Source organism: Chionomys nivalis, chromosome 7 (genome assembly GCF_950005125.1).
Source record: "Chionomys nivalis chromosome 7, mChiNiv1.1, whole genome shotgun sequence".
Lineage (NCBI taxonomy): Eukaryota > Metazoa > Chordata > Mammalia > Rodentia > Cricetidae > Chionomys > Chionomys nivalis.
In genome coordinates, this window is record NC_080092.1 from 49954487 (window position 1) to 49975473 (window position 20987).

The 20987-nt window shown below is 46.5% G+C and overlaps 1 protein-coding gene across 2 annotated transcripts in view; it reads left to right on the forward strand.

Annotated features, from left to right (window-relative positions):
• Positions 1-11140: 11140 nt before the first annotated feature.
• The window catches only part of Pik3r5 (phosphoinositide-3-kinase regulatory subunit 5), a 66191-nt gene continuing 56344 nt past the window's right edge, over positions 11141-20987 (forward strand). The window contains exon 1 of one of the 2 annotated variants that reach the window (XM_057774898.1): positions 11141-11265. The gene's annotated coding sequence lies outside the window, so the exon portion shown is untranslated. Of the gene's footprint in view, positions 11266-12073; positions 12109-20987 lie in introns of those variants that run through there. The other variant, XM_057774897.1, reaches the window with a different exon arrangement.

Here is a 20987-nt window from a genome sequence, read left to right on the forward strand (position 1 = left end):
TCTAGTCTCCATGCTGTCTTGAAACCACACTTATTTTTATCTTTACTAATTATATTTTCATAATGCTCTACAATTCTATAGATTAACAATGACAGCTCCCAACTGCCTGTAACTCTAGTGTCAGGAGATCTCACACCCTCTTGTCTTCCAAGGGTAGTCGCTCTCATGTGCACATAGAACACACACACTCACACAATTAAAAAGAAAAGAAATACTTAAAATAATGATAAATGCTAATTTTAAAAAGTCCGTGTGCTTTAGAGAATATTTCTTTCCTTTACAGAAGTTCCTGAAAGTGGGGTTCCTGGGCTCGGTGTTGTAGATACTGAACTTACATATACAACCCCAAAGTTACGCTTCTTGTGACCCCTAGGGAACTTCAGACCCCAAACGTTCAGAAAGTCAGCATGATATGATTTCTGTTTCTGTTGCCTATCGTCGGTGGAAGTTTACGTGCATTCTGTTTTTTCCTTTCTGCATTAAGCATATCCACATTTTCCCAGACTTACTGATGCTTGAACACCTAGGATGAGCTGCCTACTTATCTCTTCATTTTTATTTTGGACACGTAAACTTCCTCTCAAATGCACAGTATCTTAAGGTTGCAAACTGCTGCTATGTGCTGTGAGGACTTTGCCACGAAATGTCATCTGCCTTCTCACGAGTGTTTATGTCGATTTCAACTACACGTATTTAAATCAGTCGTTTCCTTCCTCATTTCTGAGTTTGGTGTCAGCCACCATTCCAATATCGCATACATGTTTCCTCCTCCTTCTTCCAGACCCTTTCAGTTTAATTTTGATCTACGGAGTTTTCAGTCACGGATTTTTAGTGGTCTACGATGTGAGGTACAACTCACACTGATTTTTTCCTCCTAAGGTTTGTTAGTTGTCAACTTGGACCATTTATTGAATAATGGGTCTTATTCTTTTAACATGTTTTGGCTTCATCTTTGCTTCTGACAGATAAACTTTGCTTCCTTGCTCTATTGCACGGTCGACACTAGAACCAGGCACTTCATTTATCACTCAGTTATTCTGTTATTTGGGATTTTTTTAAGGCTTACTTAAATTTTTCATACAAATGAAATTATTCCTAGATCCTTCCTACCCAGGTAACTTCATGTTCTCCCCTGACCCTCTCCTCCAAAAAGAAAATCAACAAAAACAAAAAAAAATTAAGAAAGAAAATCAGATTAAAAAAAAAGCAAAAGCACTTTGAGACAGGAGCTTGCTCTGTAGCCCTAGGCTGTCCACAAACCTGAATCCGTCCTGCCTTGGTCTCCCTCTTACTGGGATCGCGGGCATGTGCCTATGCCTGATGCCACAATACTTAAATTCTGAGGCTTTCTAGAACATTTTCATCTCGGACAGCAACTTCTGCCTCATTTCTGGTACTCTGGAAGTTTCTTGACCGTCCTTTAAAGATTGTTGCACAATGAAGTGTAAAACTGCTTTGACCCTCTAATCCTTAGTTGGCTTTTGAGTGCAACCATACTATAGCAATACACTCATTTGAGAAAAAAATAGCATACTTCATACCATCGCTTTGAAATTCAGAGTAAAATGTCTTGTTGCTGGGCTGGTGGTACAGTACATCAATCCCAGTACCTAGGGGCAGAGGGAGAAAAGGATGCCATAAGAAATTGAAAAGATAACACAAAAGAGGACATTTTTCTAAATCATGGTAGGAGAAGATCATCTGAATCTGGAATAGAATAAGCATGCTTACAACTGCCAGATGGTGGTGGCACACACCTTTAAGCCCAGCACTCAGGAGGCAGAGGTAGGAAGATCTCTGTGAATCTGAGGCCAACCCCATCTACATAATGAGTTCTAGGCTAACCAGGGATACTTTGTCTCTCATAAATGAAAGGGCAAAGTCTTATGTATCTTAGGTACCCAGGCTGGCCTCAGTTTCACGATGTACCTGAGTGTCACTGTGAAGTTCTAATCCTCCTGCCTCTATTTCCTGAATGCTGTGAATTCAGATATACCTCATTTCATGCAGTCCTCGGGATCGAACCCAGGACATCTCAGGTACCTGCTAGGTAAGTACCTGAACCACACCCCCAGACCACATTTATAGTTTTTATAAGAGTTTTATGGAGATATGTCTCACACATCAAATAACTCAGTCATTTAAAATTTCCAACTCAAAGTCAGGCAGGCTGGTGGCACAAGACCTTCTTTGGCTACAGAGTAATTCAAGATCTGGGATTTCAAGCCTGGGAACTTAGTAACACTCTACCGCGGCGGGAGCGTACAGAGCAAGCAAGCAAGTTCAAGGATAGATCACTAGCCTAGAGTACCCAAGACCCAGTTACACACACACACACACACACACCAGTGTATTTTAATATACTCAAAATCATTTAGCTATGACCACAGTCAAGTTTTGAACATTTTCAATACCCTCAAAAGAAATCAAACACCCACCAAAAAAAGCACACTACATTTTATCTACTGATCAGCTGATGGACATATGTACTACTTCTGTCTTTGACCATCATGAACAATGCTCTTACAGATATTCATATACAGGATTTTGTGGTGGACATGTGTTTTTATTTCTCTCAGGTTTATCTATAAGATTAGAATCGCTAGGTTCTGTGGTAACTCTGTTTTTAACATTTTGAGGGATCACCAGACTGTTTTCCAAGCTGGACGTGCCATTTAATGCTCCCAGGAGCAGCAGAAGTCTGAGAGCTCTAACACCCGTTAGTCTCTCCAATAACTGCGTGAAACAGTTCACTGCAATTTTGATTGGCAGCTGTCTGATGATGCTGGGCATTTTTTTTCACATGCTTGGCCATTCATACATTCTCTTTAGAGAAATGTCTATTTGGACCCTTTGCCCATTTTAAGATTACTTATTATTGAGTTGTAGGAATACTTTCATTGTTGTTTTGGTTGTTTGTTTTTTTGTTTCTCGAGACAGGATCCCTCTGTATCCCTGGATGCTCTGGAACTAGCTCTGTAGACCAGGCTGGCCTCGAACTCACAGAGATCCGCCTGCCTCTGCCTCCCGAGTACTGGGATTAAAGGTGTGTGCCACCATCTGGCAGTTGTAAACATTCTTGATCTATTTCAGATTCAAATTATCTTCTCCTACCATGACCTAGAAAAATCTCCTATTTTGTGTTATCTTTTCAATTCCTTATGGTATTCTTTTTCTTTTAACTCTATCTGTGTGTGTTGGGGGCAGGCATGTGCATGCAGGTGCCTGAGGAGCCTAGGAAAGGGATCAGAGCTCCTAACGCTGGGGTTACTATGGTTGTGAGCTACCATGTGGGTGCAAGGAACCAATCCTGACCCTCTGCAAGACAGGGTTTTTCTATGTAACCCTGGCTATCCTGGAACTCACTCTGTAGACCAGGCTGGCCTTGAACTCATAGAGATCTACCTGCCTCTGCCTCCCAAGTGCTGGGATGAAAGGCGTGAGTTCCCACACTTTATGGTGTTCTTGAAGCTCACGAGTTTTAATTTTTCATGATGTCTACTTAATTTCTCATTTCCATTGCCTTTGTTTTTGATAATCTCTAAGAAGCTACCACATAACTGTAGGAGGAGGACCAAAATCTACGCCCACGTTTTCTTCTGTGAGCTCCGTGGTCTTATCTCTGACGGGGCTTTCAACTGTTTTGAATTAAGTTTTGTGTGTGGTGTGGGCCAGCTCCACTGCTTTGCATGTGGATACCCAGCGGCGTCAGCACTGTCTGTGGAAAAGACAGTTCATTTCCCTCGAGGATGCTCTTGGCCCTGGTGGCTAAAAAGTGACGGTGTGGACCTTGACTCTCCGTCCCATTCCTCTCCTTTGTCACTCATGCTGGAACTCGTGTCCAGGCTGCTCTATCTTTCCTCCATCTTGGAACAGGAAATGTGAGTCCTCCAACCTTTCACCTTTCTTCCCCAGATTGTTTTGATTGTTCTGAGCCCCTTGCCCGCTTCATTCCCAGGCATCTTTGTGGCTGGGGTGGATAAAATAGCTGTGTTTTTTTTCTATTATACTTTCTACTTGGTGCCTGCTTGTGTGTGGGGAATAGCTGGATGTCATATGTTTGTTTTGTATATGGTTTCTTTACTGAATTCCCTTATTAGTTCTAAATATTTTTAGCTCATTGGTTTTTTAGGTAGACAATCATTATATATATTATATCTATATATCTACATGTTATATAAAATTATATAATATATTGATATATTATATATAATTGTATATTTTATATAGTCATTGCATGTATATATCTGTTTATAATGATAAATTTGACTTTTCCTTCCTGAATTTAACCCTCTGTTTTCTTCCCATATTATTTTCTCTTATTCACAATGACAAAAATCCTTGTTTTCATCAAGAGATTAAAGACCGTATCTCTTCTTCGCACCTCCTCCTCCTCAGGCATCACCCTGCAGTTTGATCGAGACAAATACGATTTATCACATCGCCAAAGTCACCCTGCATGTCTAGCCGCTGAGTTCCTATCAGGGGACATCTTATCAGGGTAATTGTAGTGCGGGGTCTCCTGAGTCCTATTCATGTGATGGACAACATTAATAAACTTTTATATCGATTCCCCCTTTTATAAACTAATTGTCTCCCCTCCGGTGGGAACAAATGAGCTCACATTAACAGAAATAGCTCGGCTTTCACAGGCGCACGGTCCCACCTGTGTAATACAGAACAGATGTCACAGGCTGAATGCCAGTGGGTCATATCTAGTTAGCTTATAAGGAAGGGATTTTAAAATACTGTTTTGAATTAGTTGCCAGCATTTAAAGATTAGGGAATTTCAGATAAGAATTCCAATTTCCTTTTTGTCTTTAAATCTCTTAAGATCTGGACCTTCTGGTTCCTGCCTTTCCACAGGGCCACAGCAGGCTGAGGCTAGGCCCCAGGGGCCCTCATTCGAGGTCTCTTCATTTACCTCGCTAGCAATCTATCTGTACCCCATTGTCTCCATATCCAATCGTTTCCCAGACATGGGGGTTAAGGGTCAGTTACCACTTTTTTGTGTTTGTGCAATTGCTTTTCTTATTATGGAATTAGGTGAACGTGAAATATTTCTTTTAATGATGGCTCTAGAAAATGTAGTGGAAATAAAAGAGGCCAAGAGGGCTGTGTGTATCGAGGGAAATGGGGCAGCATACTTCTCCGAGGATGCGAAGAGTATCCCCAGAGGGTTAGCACACAGTGGGTGTCGCTGGAAGGATTAGATGGAAAATGCCACCAAAAAATAGAACATTCCAAGAAAAACATGCAAAAGCTGCATTGATGTTGGGACACACACATACACAAGTGCCCCCCACACACACACACACTGAGAGAGGGGGGGTTCCACGAGGCCCACTTAGGGAGCCTTGAAAGTATAAGCAGGCTGTTATGAACTATCACGATGTATTAAGGAAACCCCATCTTCCAAGTCTGACCGAGTCTGACCTGCCTGGCTTGTGGAGATGTTTATCTTTCTGATCTAGGCTCAGGTCTTCTTGGTTGTTTCTGTGGCGTTTCCCAGCAGTGACTGTGCTGGGGTCAGTCTCCCTGGGTAGACCAGGGTACAAAGCATTGAGATTTCAAAGCCACACTTTCCCCTCTAAGATGCCAGAGCCAGGGCATGTTCCTCTCCAGCCGTCTTGGACCCTTGCTCTATGTCCCCCACCCCACCCCCTGCTCCCAGTGACTCTAAGGGAAACATCTTTTTTCCTTCCCCTTTCTCCATAAGGTTCAGATATCAACCTGCAAAGTTGACTTGGGAAGAGGGTCACACCCCTCTAGAAAGCAACACCAAGGGACTGGTCTGGGAGCGAGGTGAAGTTTGGTCCCACTGTCAGTTTCTCAACGTCCAATCTGAATTTTAAAATGGGGACACATTGGTCAGACCTCATCTCATATCCCAGGGCTACCCATAAGCTCCTCCTTGCAAGTCCGTGCCTCAGCCAGATGAAGGCACACAATGGTAGTTCATGTGTTCCTAGTCTACTTGATTTTGCTGTTTGTTTGTTTGTTTGTTGACACAGGGTCTCACTGTGCAGCCCTAGCTGGCCTAGAGTTTACAGAGACATACCTGCCTCTGCGTCCCAAGCCCTGGGGTGAAAGGTGTGTGCTGTCTAATGTTCTTTAGACATCAGCTATGTTTTCATCCTCCTGGGCTCATCCAGCATGTCAGCATTACTGTAAACCTTAGTTCATTTTTTTATATATGTTTACTTATTTTATGTGTATGGCCTGATGCCCGTGGAGGTCAAGAGCAGGTGTCTCTGTCACAACACATTACTTTTTTTTTTTTTTTAAATAGAGACAAGGTGTCATGTAGCCCAGGCTGGCCTCAAACTTGCTCTGTACAGGAGGATGACTTTGAACTTCTGAGCCCCCTGTGTCTACCTCCTAAGTGCTAGGATCACAGGGGTGACTTGGTTTATGTGGAGCTAGGGATCAAACCCCGAGCCTTGTGCATGCCGGGCAAGTACTTTACCAATGGAGTTCTAGTCCCGGCTCTACATTATTGTTTTAAGTTGAGGCTGGATACAATTTACCCTGTCTTATTATCTGAGATTTTTATACCTTTATCATAGAGAAATTCATCTTCAGCTCGACATGTAGATTTTAGTATCAAGTTAAAGTGAAACAAGAAACTTTTCAGCAGTTTTCAAGGCTTGGAAATTTTAATTATTGTTTTTTAAAGCTGGTTTATATTTTGAAATAATTTGGACTGGTAAAAATAAACTGTAACTACATAATGCTTATAAAGCATCACCTAGCTCTCCCAAATTCAGGACTGAACATGACATATGGTCATTGAAACTAGGATTGGGGAGCTGGAGAGCTGGTTCAGTGGTCAAAAGCACTGGATGCTCTTCCAGAGGACCCCTGCACCCACAGACAAACCTCTGTAACTCAAGGTCCAGGGGATCTGATGCCCCCTTCTGGACTCTGAGAGCACTGAATGCATGGGGTGCACAGACATATGTGAAAATAAAACTCAGACACATAAAATAAAAATAAACCTTTAAGTAATTAGGATTAGTATAGACACAGTAGGGTTTTGTTTGTTTGTTTGTTTTGAGACTGGATCTTGCTTTGTAGTTTAATATGGGTTTGACCTCAATTACCTTCCTGCCTTAGCCTCTCCAGTGCTGGGATCACTGGAATATGCCACAGATATGCTATGGGGAGGTTTTAGTCAAATTTTGCCAATCGTTCCCTTATATGTTCTTCTTTTAATCCAGGACCCAATCCTGAATCTCTCATTACACTACTGTGTGAAAATGCCCGCCACCCCATCTTGGTGAACCTCAATCTTGACGCTGGCGAGTATTTGGAACTCCCTCTCTCAGTTTGGGTTAGTCTAATGTTGTTTGCTCAAGGTTAGACTGAGGCAAGAGCATCTCAGACAGGACACACCTTTCTCAGTCCCCCGAGTCACGTGACCCCTGATGATGTCAATTTTGTTCAGCTGGTATAGGGTGTGTCTGTCTGATTTCTCCACTCTAAGTTTCTGTTTTCTCCCTGTAACTGTTACACATCTGATGGGGAACTATTTGGCAAAACAAATAGCCTGTTTTTCTTAGTCTCTTCAGGCTGCAATAAAAAAAGAAAAAAACACACTGAGTAGCTGAAAATCAACTGACGTTTCTCACAGCTCTGGAGCCTGGGAAGCCTAAGGTGGAAAGCAATGACAGAGTCAGCACCTGCTGTGGGCCTGTGCCTCACAGATGGGGCCCTCTGTGAGTACACACATGAGGCAAGGTGGCGAAAAGAAGTTTTGGGGGTCCCCTTTATAAGAGCACTGATTCATCTCCAGGGAGGAACAAGTACAGCTGAATCATAGCTACAAAGTTTAGTGTTCTTAACCATCATGTTGGAGGTTAGGTTTTGTAAAATGGGACCTGTTTGCAGCACCATTTATCATCATGTGTTGGTCTACTGCATTTACTTTTTAATTTCAAAACTTTTTAGGAGTATTTTGTTGTTGCTTTGTCTGTTTTTCATCTTTTTGAGATGGTTTCTTTGTGGAACCCTGGCTGTCCTGGAACTCACAGAGATCTGAGTGCTGGGATTAAATGTTTGTACCACAACAGCTGGCACTTAAAAACATTTAGTTTTTATTTTATTTTATAGACATGGGTGTTCTACCTGCATGTATGTCTGTTGTATACCACATCTATGCCTGATAGCCAAAGAAGCCAGAAAAAGGCATCAGATCCCCTAGGAACTACAGATGGTTATGAGCTGATGTGTGGGTACTGGGAATTGAACCAGGGTCCTCCAGAAGAGCAACAGTGCTCTTAACTCAAGCCATCTCCCCGACCCCCTGGCCCACTGCATTTACCAATCACTGATGATACTTACTTGCTGGCAATTTCTTTCTTTTAGAATTTTGTGTGTATATGTTGTGTGTATATGAATGCATGTGTGTGTTTGTGTGTGATGTATGTATGCAGGTGCAGGCTCATATGTGTCACGGTACATGCCTATGGAAGCCAGAGGACAACTTTGAAGAAGACTGTTCTCTTCTTCCATCGTGGGTTCCAGAGACGGAGCTCGGGTGGCCAAGCTTGTGAGGTGATCCCTTTTCCCACTGAGCCCTCTTGCCGGTCCCTGCTGGTAATTTCTTTTCTTTCTTTCTTTCATTTTGTTTTGCTTTTAAGACAGGGCATCTCTGTGTAGCCCAGAGATCTGTTCTAGAATTTGTTCTGTAGACCAGAGGAACCTGACCTCAAACTCAGAGATCCGCCTGCCTCTGCCCTCCCAAGGCTGGGATTAAAGGCAGGTGCCGCCACCACCCAGTCTTGGAATTTCTTAATAATTCAGTCTACAATCCTTACATATTCTCCCAAATACTGAAAACATAAATGCAGAATGTTTTGTTTTCCCCTTTTTTGGGTAGGGGAAGCACCAATTAGAGGATGCTAAGGGTTCTCATTGTGTCATGTTCTCTCTAACATTCAGGTTGTCTGTTCCCCAGCTCACCAGGAATCAGTCTTTACCCGGGAAGACATGGCGGTTGAAGTGATTTGCTGACTGGCTGTGAATACAGGGACAGTTGATGAGGGAAGTGAGTGAGGGGAGGCAATCTAAATAGAAATCTCAGTGTAGAAGGGCAGAGAGGGATGGGAACCCAGTGAAGACTCCCTTCCCGGTGCTCTGTGTAGTGTGGTTTACCATGAGCAGAACGTTAGCTTTAAAGGACCCGGGCTAGAATTGGGAGGCGAGCTGGCTGTCTAGGCTTCCTACTTGGAAGCTTTGCCTTCTGCACAGTGCTGATGAGGGCTGGAGCCTGTTGGGAAGGTGTCTTGGCATTGATGACTGCGGTGCCGAGGTGCAGTCACTGCAGAATCTCAGAGTTTCAGCTCAAGAGAGAAGTCGGGGTAACCATTTCGAGTGGGATGGAAGGACGGATGAAACTGCTCTGGGGGAAGAGAAGCAGTCTCATGCAAGGCTGCAATGATTCCAACATTAAAGGGAGGTTGAAGAAAAAGAAACAGTGGTCCGAGGCAACAGGGGTTCAGGAGCCAGAGGGGGAGTTTCCTCGGAAAGGTGGTAACAGTAGGGTCTGAATGCGCACCCTGGATTTGGCATTTGAGGTTTTCCTGGTGACCTTCGTTTAGAACATTGTGGAATAAATGTAAGATGGGGAAGTGGAAACAGGGCAGGCTGCTGTTTGGAAACATCAGGCAGTGAAGGAGAGGAGCGCCATTGCAAATAGTCATGTTTGTAAGCAAAACAACGAAAGAGGTGATCTGGTTGGGATGCAGCCAGGTGCCACTAAGTGACAGAGGCACTTGGGTCTTTCCAGCTGCACCGGGAAATGTTTCTGCTAGCTCTCATTCTAATTTCTGTCCAGAAGATGCCAGGTGCTCTTGAGGTCTGGCTGGTGGTCAGCCCTTCAGGGACAACAACACACCCAGTGTTGAAGGGAGGATTTCAAACTCAACATCTGGGCCACAGCTGCTAGTAAGAAAGAGAGCATCATGGGAGGGCAACACACTGGGTTTCCGAGGCTCAGAGCTTCCTGGGGTTTGGGCTTTATTCTGCCTTCAGTTTTAGGAACACCAAAGACACAGAAGTCAAACAGCTCAAAACTTTCCTGGCACTTATCTGGCTGTGGATAGCGTTCTGTTCCATCTTTCCATCTGGAGCACATTGTCAATCTTGTCTGCTCCTTTCCTCCACGAGCCAGCTTCCTCAGACTCTCCTCTTCCTCTTACAAATGTCAGCATGTTTGTGATGAGCAAAGTAGAGTCAGGGGAAACAGTTGTGCGGACCATGTTGCCCAGGCTGGGCTCCCCCTCTGTAAACGGGTGGTTAGACGCAAGACCACTGTGGAGAGGTCCATGACAGGCATCGAGCCCCTTCCCTCCACTTCCAACTTCTGTGCCCGCCTAAGGGTACTTTCTGTTTCTGTCCATTTGGGGAAGTTGCTTTTTCTTGGTATTTAGGGAGTCAGGAAAAGAAAAGCCATTGGGTTTTCACATTAGCCTTCAGGTAGGGCTGTGGCTTTTGACCAACAATAATGTATGGCCTTGTGGTCGGTTTTGGACCTACTCCTGGGAAGGTAGGGACTATACTGAAGAGACAGGAGATTCTGGTACTGTGAAGAGGTGATGGCACATGGCACCAGAGGCTGGGGAAGCAGTTCTGGAAGTTTGGATTGGTTGGAAGTTTCTAGGACGGTCCTTGTAGTCAGAGTGCCCATCCAGCATAGCAGGGGTGCAGGTCTTTTAAGGGTTAAGAGCACCCGAAAAAATAGAAGTAGGAGGAGGAAGTGGGGCTCTGGTCGCAATGCGAGAAGGAAGCAGCTCATCCGAGCTTCCTCTTTCTCCTCCTTCCCCGAAGCCCCCACCCACCCCTTCTGCGCAGACACAACGCTCTTCCGCCCCCCCTACCCCGAACCTCACCTTACTCTTGGGGGGCTGTATGTTCGGAGCTGGTACACCAGCCGGAGCCTGTACTTCCCAGGCAGGTGGGGTCCCAGTTCAGGGCAACTCCTCAGTTGCTTTGAATCCTACCTAGAGCACAAGGACTTGTGGTACCGGCCTGAAGCCACCCGGCCACTAGAGGGCGGGAGAGCCTAGCCGGGCGGCTAGCCCTGCCCAGACTACGCCCCCTCCAAGCCCCGCCTCGAAGGCCCCGCCCCCGGGGTTGTAGATCCTGGACAGATGCTGGAACCTGTTGCCCGGCTCCAGCAGCAGCGCGGTGGATTGGGCCTTACCTCAGCAGCAGGGAGTCGCCGCTGGAAAGGGGCTCGGCGCCCGGCGGGGACTGCAGGTGTGTGACTGGGCAGCCAGGGGGGTTGCTGAGGGCATGCGTGAGAGCTCGAGGCACAGCCAGAGTGGGTCGGGACCATCCTGGAGCAGTGTACCCCAACTGTAACCTGTAAGCTGGGCAGTTGGCAGTCTTCCAGTCCCGCAGTTAAAGTCCACCTCAGGGACACGGGTCTAAAAACCCATGGGGGTTGTCCCAGAGACAGAAGGGGCGTCCCCGGACTGTTATCAAGATTTAAGTAACTATGAGGCCAAGTGTGCGCGCAGCCTCCTGCTGGGTCACAGGCCACCCTGGCTCTGAACTCTCTGGGGAGCATGAACAGCAGGAGTCCTTTAGCATCGGGACCTGGGCATTGTCCTCCGTGGAATCTCAGGCTGCCCCATGTTAGTGAGCGCGGCCCCTGCTTTTCTAGGGAATTGCGCGCCGAGCACTGTCAGAGAATCACTGACACGCTTGTAGGAGTGTATGAATGTATGTGCGCAGACACGTGTGTGCTCGAGTGCCGGCATGATGGCCTATCCGAGAGTAGTGGTGGTAAATATGTAAGCCGTTCAGGACAGTGGGAGGAAGGAGGCTCTTCTTCAGAGGGAAAAGGAAGGCGAGATGAAAGCAGCAGGATGTGGTATGAAGCGAGTTAAGCCTCCTGCCGAGAGGAGAGCTGAAAGCAGGCCGACTCACCTGAAGGCCCCTTCCGAATGGCTGAACTCCTCTTGGCTTTGGGCTTGGCTTTCTTTTGCCTGCTGTGGACCACCTGGTAAGGTCGGGTTCCCAGAACTGTGTTTCACTCCTACAGTGCCTGCCAAAACAGAATCGCTGGGCACCAGCTGTACAGAACAGCTTTCCAAGGTGAACCAACTTTTAAATAAGGTCCTTATGGGCTATGGTGGTGGTGACGCTGTTGCGTGGGAACAACATGTAAAATGTAATAGAGACCTGAGTTCCAGCCAGGCCCTCTGCCTGCTACAGTCTCCTTATTTGTAAAGCGGGCTGTGTGCTTCTGATCCACAGGACCATGTGGAAAATGAAGAGAGACAGGCACAATGAGAGCTACACAGGAGATATCCACTTAGGTTCCTTACAAGTCCACAGAGCACCTTTATTTAAAGAGGCTCATCCCAACCAAGGGGCTGAACTGTGAACTATGGGTATGTGTGCAAGTAGCCTGGTGTGAGATCTCGCCTTTGGCACTGATGAACGGGACGGCAATGCATATTACATATAAGCACGTATCCCCAGTTTGGAGATGTCCATGTGTTCACATTTTATTTCTATGGATCAGTTATTATTTAAAACGTTTATTATTCATCTTGTGGGTATAAGTGTGCATGCGTGTGCTTGCCATGGTACATGTGGAGGTCAGAGCGCATCTTGAGGGAATTGGTTCCCTCCTATTTGGTGAGGACCAGGGAATGAACTCAGGTTGTCAAGCTTGGAGGGAAGCCACCTCCCCTGCTCTGTTTGTTTGTTTTTCGAGGTAGTCTCAGTCCCCATGCTGACCTCCAACTCAGTATGTAGCTGAGACGCGCCTTGAACTTGGAGATTATGGGCAGTTCTGCTATGCTCACTTTACATTCCTAGTGTAGCAATGCTAAAGTTAACATATTATAATTATAATAAGCCCCAATAATTTCCCTTGTCAGCACAAAATGATGGTGCATCTTCACCATCAATGGCATCTTACAGTCTGTTAAATGCAGGATGTATTTTACAGATTTGGGGAAATGCTTTAGAGGTTCACGGGTACACACAGAGTTATGTCACCTCCAATTCTGCAAACATTTAAGCACTTCATAAGCATCAAAAGTTTTGTGGTGCCTAGTTTTTGGCTTTTTTGTTTGTTTGTTTGTTTGTTTGTTTTTGTATAGCCCCTAGCTGACCTGAAATTCACTGGTGTAGATCAGGATGGCCTTGAACTTACAGAGATCTGCCTGCCTCTGCCTCCCAAGTGCTTTTGAATCCTTTTCAGCAGAGATTAAAGGCACGCATCACCATACCTATAATATCTAGTTTTAAAGACCTTGTTGGCTGCTATGTTAAGTCATGCACACCAGGCCCGATTTAGTAACTTCTCTGGCGTGTGATCTGCTAGTTCTAACCCGCCCTCCTCTCTTGCACCCGGGACTTGCTTCTGATACATTCCCCATCACTACTCTTTCATCCTTCTACGTGACTTTTCCCCCTTAGGCTGCAATTTTGTGGTGTGTTGTACACTGTGCTAAGTGCTTCGTGTCCTTTCATCTTGATATCCACATTGAGATAGCTGTGGCTATCACCCCCACTTTGCAGACAAGGAAATGGGGTGCTGAAGCCACTCAATCAGAAAATGCCAGACCTGGGCTGACTCTGGCATCTGCTCTTGACCAGAGAGGGGGAAACTCCCATGGTGGCCTGTGGTCGTCAAGTATGGGCCTTGCCTTGCCCTTCTGAGGTAGTCCCCCCTTTTCTTCTAGGCTGGCAGCTACCTTTTGTATAATTGGGATTATACATTAGGTGACTTCTGGGTGTTTAAGGCATAGATATCACAAGGAGATGATAAGTGAGAAGGCAGATAGCTTTCATAGCTCAGAGCACGAGTCTCCTAACTGTCATTTGGGTCCCAGGTTCTGGCCAGTAGAGCTTGGCCTCAGGGGGGCTCCTGCCTCATGTTGCTATCGTGATGGAAGATCCCAAATCTACCCCCAGCCTAGGTCCGTCCTTCTGATTCCTCTTGAGAAGCTCAGTCTGACCTCAACTTTGAAGATACTGTTTCATCCCCCCCCCCCAACTGTTCTCCCCTTTCTCTACCCACCTAGTGAACTGAAAATTCCTCTCTGAGTGGACAGTTCGAGCTCCATCTTCCAGAGTCTTCCCCAACTCTGATGTCACCCTGCAACTCGAAGCTACTGTCCTCCATGGCCTCCCTAGGTATCACTGACTGCCTTGGCCCACAGGGACTTACCAGGAACTGACACAGCCATGGCCTGTTCGTGATCACTGTGGCTTCAAGTTGTCACCACTTCAAGCTGAGTCTTCCTGGGATCTCGGGCAAGAGGCCCTCCCTGCACATCCCACTAGAAGCTGCGTAGGTGCAGGATAGTGTCAGGGTCAGCAGGGCGGGGTCCCTAGAGACTGTTGTGCTTCTCATTTTCATGTCCTCTGCAGTCTTGTTATCATGTTGACTTAGGCAAATGAACTTGCGTGGTTTCTTCATGGCGGGGGCAAGGTTGGGATGTGTGAGGACTGAAGGTGGATTCCAGCCTAGGGGTCCTGTGTCTACCTCACTGTAGTCACAAAGCCTTGATTGCAATCAGATGCCTCTCTGAGTGTCATTTCCCTTGTCTACATGACAACAGTGTGGCATTTGATCCTGCCCAACTCTCCATAGTCAGCACTTTCCTGTGGAACATGCTTGGTGTACAGTCATGGACCAGGCCCAGAAGACACGGGAGAGCAGGCATTGCTCCTACTTTCAAGGAGCTGTGGTCTAGTGGTTCAGGACACCCAACACACAGATGGCCACATTCTAAGTGTGGGAATTACATGCCACTGTGGGATTCTAGGAAGGGAGTTTAGGGTTTAGAATTATGTCATATTTCACTTGAAACCAGAGAGATATGCAATAAAAGGGGAGAATACTCATGATAATAACAAGATGAATAATTGCCAGATACCTGCTTGTGGATGTGGATATCTTCCCTTGTGAGTTTGTCCCCCAACAACTCAGGGTGCCTGTGTGATCATGAGGTTTCCTTCTTCTGAAATTAGATGTTACAACTGCATGTTGTGACTTGGGCCCACGCTTGATATGGGACCAAAGATTCTTTTCATATTCCTTCCCTTTCTCTTACTCCAAGGTGCAATTTGTAGACATCGAGGTCTTAAAATACTGTTGCAGAGGAGGGAAACTCCCTCTTATTTCTCTCTGTTTATTGCTGGAGATCATGTACCACTCGGGACCCTTGGTAGTCAGGCTTTTCTTAGTTGCCCGGGAGTCTCTCCATCTACAGAAAAGTCTACCCATTGTAGCCATGCCCGCTTGGTCACTGTGTTCTCGCCAAGTTCAGAAACCCAGCTCTTGGTTCTCTGTGTCATGTAATAAGTCTCCCGGCTTCTCCATCTTCCAGCTCCCACTTCTCTGTCTTCCAAGAACTCTGACATCCACTCGGACATACGACTGGGTGTTTGGTTGACTGTTTGTTCCTGTGTGGCTCCGTGGTGTGGGCTCTTGTCAGACAAATCTTCACACAACCACTTCCACCCAAACTGGCCGACGTGGCCAACCTCCACTTGGGGTTTTCTGCATTTGTTAGATCACGTCGTCTACACCTACAGTTCTTCCAGAAGAGTCTGAAACTCTCTAGGGCAGTGGTTCAAATGCTGCGACCCTTTAATACGGCTGTCCATGTTGTGGTGACCCCCCCAACCATAAAATTATTTTTGTTGCTACTTCACAACTGTAAATTTGCTACTGTTATAAATCATAGTATAAATAGCTGTGTTTTCCAATGATCTTAGGTGAGTCCTGTGAGAGAGTCATTCAACCCCCCCCCACAAAGAGTCAAGACCCACAGGTTGAGAACCACTGCTCTAGGTAGTGGGCCCCTTTGAAATGCCAATGAAAGGGTAAATACACATGTATATGTGAACACATGCACATACACAGTCTCTTTTACATAAAACTCTAAGGTCTTTTTAGACTTCTATAGCCTAGAGCCTGGCTTACTAAGAAAACACAATGGTTTCTGTACAGTGAGACTCCGCAGAAAAGGCAGCTGTTGGCAGAGGCAAGCTGAAGGTGGCAGTGGGTAATAGTCCTCAGAGGGCACTGGGGAACCACCTTAGTGACTCTCTAATGAGACTTTGAGGCACGTGATAGGGGACCACTGAACTTCGTGATCTTACACTAAGGACATCTTCTAGACTTTATGTTTTCATGTGAGACCTCACTCTGTAGCTCTGACTGGCCTCTCACTTGCAATCCTCCTGCCTCCATCTCCTGAGAGCTGGAATTATAGGTGTGTGCTGCCATGTTCAGTTGCCATCTTCTGGATTATGTGTCGAGATTTGATCTCAACCTATTCCCAAGATGGTGGATAAGCACTGCCTTGCTAGTGGAGTGATGACCGGGAGCTCCTCCACTCTGCTCTCCAGCCAGGGGGTTGGATTTATGCCTAGGACTTGCGACAAAGAAGACATGGCCACCGTCAGTTCTTTGCCACTTCTGTCTCCAAAGCCCTGTTCCTGGAGATTGGCTTGTCTTTAAGCCTCCTTTTTTGATGTGGTTGTGAAGTATCAGCAGCAAAAGAATATGTTGAAAGACATCTTCTTCAATCACTCCTTTACAAGGAATTTTAAAAGCATGACTGAATATTAAGGCTGTCAAGTACATTTTTAAACATGTACTAGGAATTTATTGTATTCTTTCACCTTGACATGGGTTTATATACACCTTATACTCGTAACTTCCTCACCTTGAGCCTTCCTTGCATTTTTGGATTGAATTCAATAATTATTTTAAACGCAGTACTAGGTTTGCTCGGTGTGAGCCTCTTTAGTTTTGCGTCTGAACTTAGGTGCTAGCTTCGCGGCGCTGTCAGACACCTGAAATAACCGAGTCGTGACAAGAAAGGGCTGACTTTGGCTCCAACTTGTGGAGCTTTGAATCTATGATGGATTGGCTTCATCGTATGAGGCTGTGGTGAGGTCGTGGCTGCTATGAGGTCGCGGCTGAAATGAAGAAGACTAAAACTGCTTACAGCATGACCGGGAAGCCAGAGGGAGAGAGACAGAGAGAGAGAGAGAGAGAGAGAGAGAGAGAGAGAGAGAGAGAGAGAGAGAGAGAGAGAAGGGGACACAAAGAGAGACAGAGACAGACAAAGACCTCTCCTCAGCCCCCACTTCTTAAAGGTGCCATCACCCCCTAATAGCATTAGACTGAAGACCAATCCTTTAGCATACATGTACCTTTGGGGAGCATCTAAGGTTCAAGTTACCCCAACACATGGTGAGTTCGCCCTCACTGCTGTCACTAATGTCTAGTGTGCTGCTTTGCAGGGTGAGCTTGGAGGCACCTCATCTCTTGTGCCCTGGGGCAACTTGCAGAGCAGGGCCCTGGTCTGTCCCATTTCAGTTGTGAGAGCTGCTCTCCTGCTGGGGTCCTCTGCTGCTGGACCCCGGCTTCCGTGCTCTTCTCTCTTCTACGTCTTAGGTCTCTTAGAGACAAGTGAGGAGCCACTCTTCTTTAGATGTCTGAAGGGCCATGTCCTTTGGAAAAGGTGAATCGAATGGAAATGGGTTCAGTGAGAGGAGATGAAAAGGAAATCGAATTCAGCTCACTTCAAGGAAGGACTTAGAGAAAGTCGGAACAGGTCACGGGTTGATAGTTCTCCCCATTGGTGGAAGTGTTTGGGGGAGGGATGCCTACTGGTCCTACAGCCATGATAGTTGTGAGAGTGGAGTATGAAAGACCTCTATACCTCTCTGCTCACTCCTAGCAATGACATATGACCAAGGGTGCACAAGATTGTTCTGTCTGGGAGTGGCGGCACCTGCCTCTAAGAGAGTTGAGGCAAGTTTGAAGCCAGTCTAAACTATGTAGCAAGAACATCTCAACTTTTTTTTTTTCAAGCGATTGTTCTGAAAAACATTATTCAAATTTAAGAAGTTTAGTGTCTTTGAGGGAGCAAATCCTAAAGCTGGGCAGTTCCCTCAAAAGTCCCACATTTCTGCTTTGCAGTGTGTTCTCCTGGCTGTTATAAACCCTCACTGTCCATGGTGACCGCGGCTGGAGACGAGATTTTGTGCATAGCCTGAGTCTGGGGTGTGAACTCTGCTTGGGGTATTTTGTTCTTTGCTTCTGCTGATACACCAAGTTCTGCTAAAAGTCACCCGGGAAGACTGCATCCAACTGTCACAGCCAGCCACACAGCCTCCTTGGTGAGCCCAGTGTGAAAGGCCTCTGGAATGTGGGACCTCAAGCCAGTATTTCAGAAGACTTTGAATTCTGCATTCATTTCTACGCTGACATCTTGGGATATTTGTTACGAGAACCCTAGATGCTCAGAGCCTTGGTTCATGACTATGCCGGGGGATTATAGGGCTGTGATTTGACAGACACTCAGGTTACTAGGGGAACAGGAGATGTGATGGTTAATCTTTGTACACAGTCTGTTGCCTCCTGGACCAGTTGACTCCAGGAAGTTTCTAGGCTGCTCTCTGGATGCAGCCTTGTGGGAAGTGCTCTGATGGTACAGTAGAAAGGACATATTCCTCCCCCCCCCCCGGTGTCCCTGTGACAAGACTCCCTATAACTATAAGTCCCTTTTCAAGCCACAGTTGTGGCAATCCTTACTGACAGTCAAGGCTTGATTGGATGGTTTCATCTACAGTCTTGTTGACTTTACGTTGGAAAATTCCAATAACCTCTTTATTGCCTATGTCTTTCTTGGGCTTCCCTCCCTCCCTTCCTTTCTCCCTCTTTCCTTCCCTCCCTCTCTCCCTTCCTTCCAGTATTACTATCTTTTCCAGACTACATAGCAAGACTGTCTAAAAAAGAAAATAAAAACCCAAAACCCACAAAACTTTAAAAAAGTGATTGTTATGAAAACCTGACTTAAATCTAGAGGGAACAATCCTAAAGCTGGGCAGTTCCATCAAAAATGACCCTAATTTGGGTCCTCCTGGGATTGCGAACATGTCCCACTGAGTCTCACTTCTTGAAAGTTTCTATGGAAGTCGGGTGCCGTCTGCTGTTAACTGGAGTTTTTCCTTCCCGCTCATGCCTCTAACCGGCCAGTCCTCTTCTGGCCTCTGGCCTCTCTCTCCCCAAATGTTGTCTCCAAGGGCACATGGGCTGTTTTCCCTTGGATGCACTGTGTCACTGTGAGCACACAGCTGGGACTTGACATACTTCCTCTATGGACTTCCCCATTTCTGTCTCTGCAGCTCAGCTCCGGTTCTGAAATGTTGGCATCATCTCCAGTGCTGCCCAGCATCGGTTTCTCTCTACTCTGTCCTGTGGAGATGATGCTCCCCAACTCCCTGACTCTTTTACCTCCCCATCCTTTCCTCCGATGTCCACTCGAGTTTCCCTCACTGTGCACCTGTGGAGGGCTTTTGTTACAGGCTCTTCCTTTCTCTAACAAGAGTCAAAATATTCTTCATTACTGTAGCTAGACCCCTTCGACTGCATCCCACTTCGGGGAAAGTCTAATGTCCTTGGTCTCCCTTAGGCTACAGTACAGTCCCACTGTGTTCTTTATGAAGTCTCGTCCTCTCAAGCTTGGTTCCTCCCAAGATGTGCTGTTGCCCCCTGCCCCAAGAGAGAGAGAGAGAGAGAGGGAGAGAGAGAGAGAGAGAGAGAGAGAGAGAGAGAGAGAGAGAGAGAGAGAGAGAGAGAAAGAGAGAGAAAGAATGTTTTCAAGCATTTTTTCCACTCCTGGGTCCCCAGTGCTTTGGGAGGGCCAGCACTTGACTGTTTTCAGTCAGTGGGCTGAGTTTATGACTGCCCTGTGAGGCAGCCAGCCCAGGAAGACCTGAGCCTCAGCCATAGGGGCTGACTGGTAGGCTGAACTGCCCCTCCCATGGAATTTCACTGCAACTCCCCCAGGGGCTCTACCTTCCAAGTATCTCATTGGCTTCGTGAGAGTAGCTGACAGGTTCAGACACTTCTGAACAGGACAAGGCAGATGGCCTCTGAGACTGTTTCCTACCCCAGGGGCTCTGGCACACTACAGGTGCTGACCCTTTTCCAGTCCATTCTGCATCAACAGAGGGTGGGTGGAGTGGGGAAAGTCCTGAGGAGCCTCTCCCAACCCCTGACAGGCCACAGTCTGTGACAGCTTGTGTACAGGAGGCTGGGGAAGTCTGTTTGCAACACAGTATTTACATGGCCTAGGGGCTTCCTGTCCCGCCTACCCAGTAGGCTGTGGGGCAACTGGGAGCTGTGTTTTCAGGAGTGAGACAAGAAAGGGTTGGGGCATTTCTGGGGGATTCTTCAGACATCTCTAGGGGTGTTTGACTTACCAGATAGGTCAAGGGAGATGGAGAATACCTGTGCTTAAATTGGGAAGAAAATACTATAAACAATTATGATTGTTTTACACATTGCCCTTTATAACTTGCAAAACCACAAGTGCCTTTCACAGACACAGCCCTGCAGAGGGATGGGAACCCTTTAGAACAACAACAGAAACAAGCTTCCTTCTCTGACTCTGAGAAGAGACCATGGACCAGCATGAGGAAGGACAGGATTCTTATTTTCCTTTCTTTCCTAGTCCCTCCCTCTTCCTTTCCTCTCTCTCTCTCTCTTTTCTTTCCTTTGCCCCCTTTGTCTTTCTTTCTTCTTTCTTTCTTTCTTTCTTTCTTTCTTTCTTTCTTTCTTTCTTTCTTTCTTTCTTTCTTTCTTCTTCCTTCCTTCTGTGTGTGGTATATGCATGTGTACATGTTTGTATGTGTGTACTGCACACATGTCTGGGGTATGTGCATGTCCACATGCTTGTGGAGTCCAGTGGTCAATGTCCAATGATTTCCTCTGTTGTCGTCCACGTTATTTCTTTTTGAGACGGGGTCTCACACTGAATCTGGACCTCCCCAATCCAGCAAGATGAGTTGGCCGGTGAGCTCCCAGCATTCTCCTGACCCTGCTTCCCCCCCGCACCCTCACCCTTAGCCCCTTTCCCCGCAGTGGGATTGCAGGCTGTGGTGCCCAGCCTCCTTACATGGGTCCTAGGGATCCAAACCGAGGC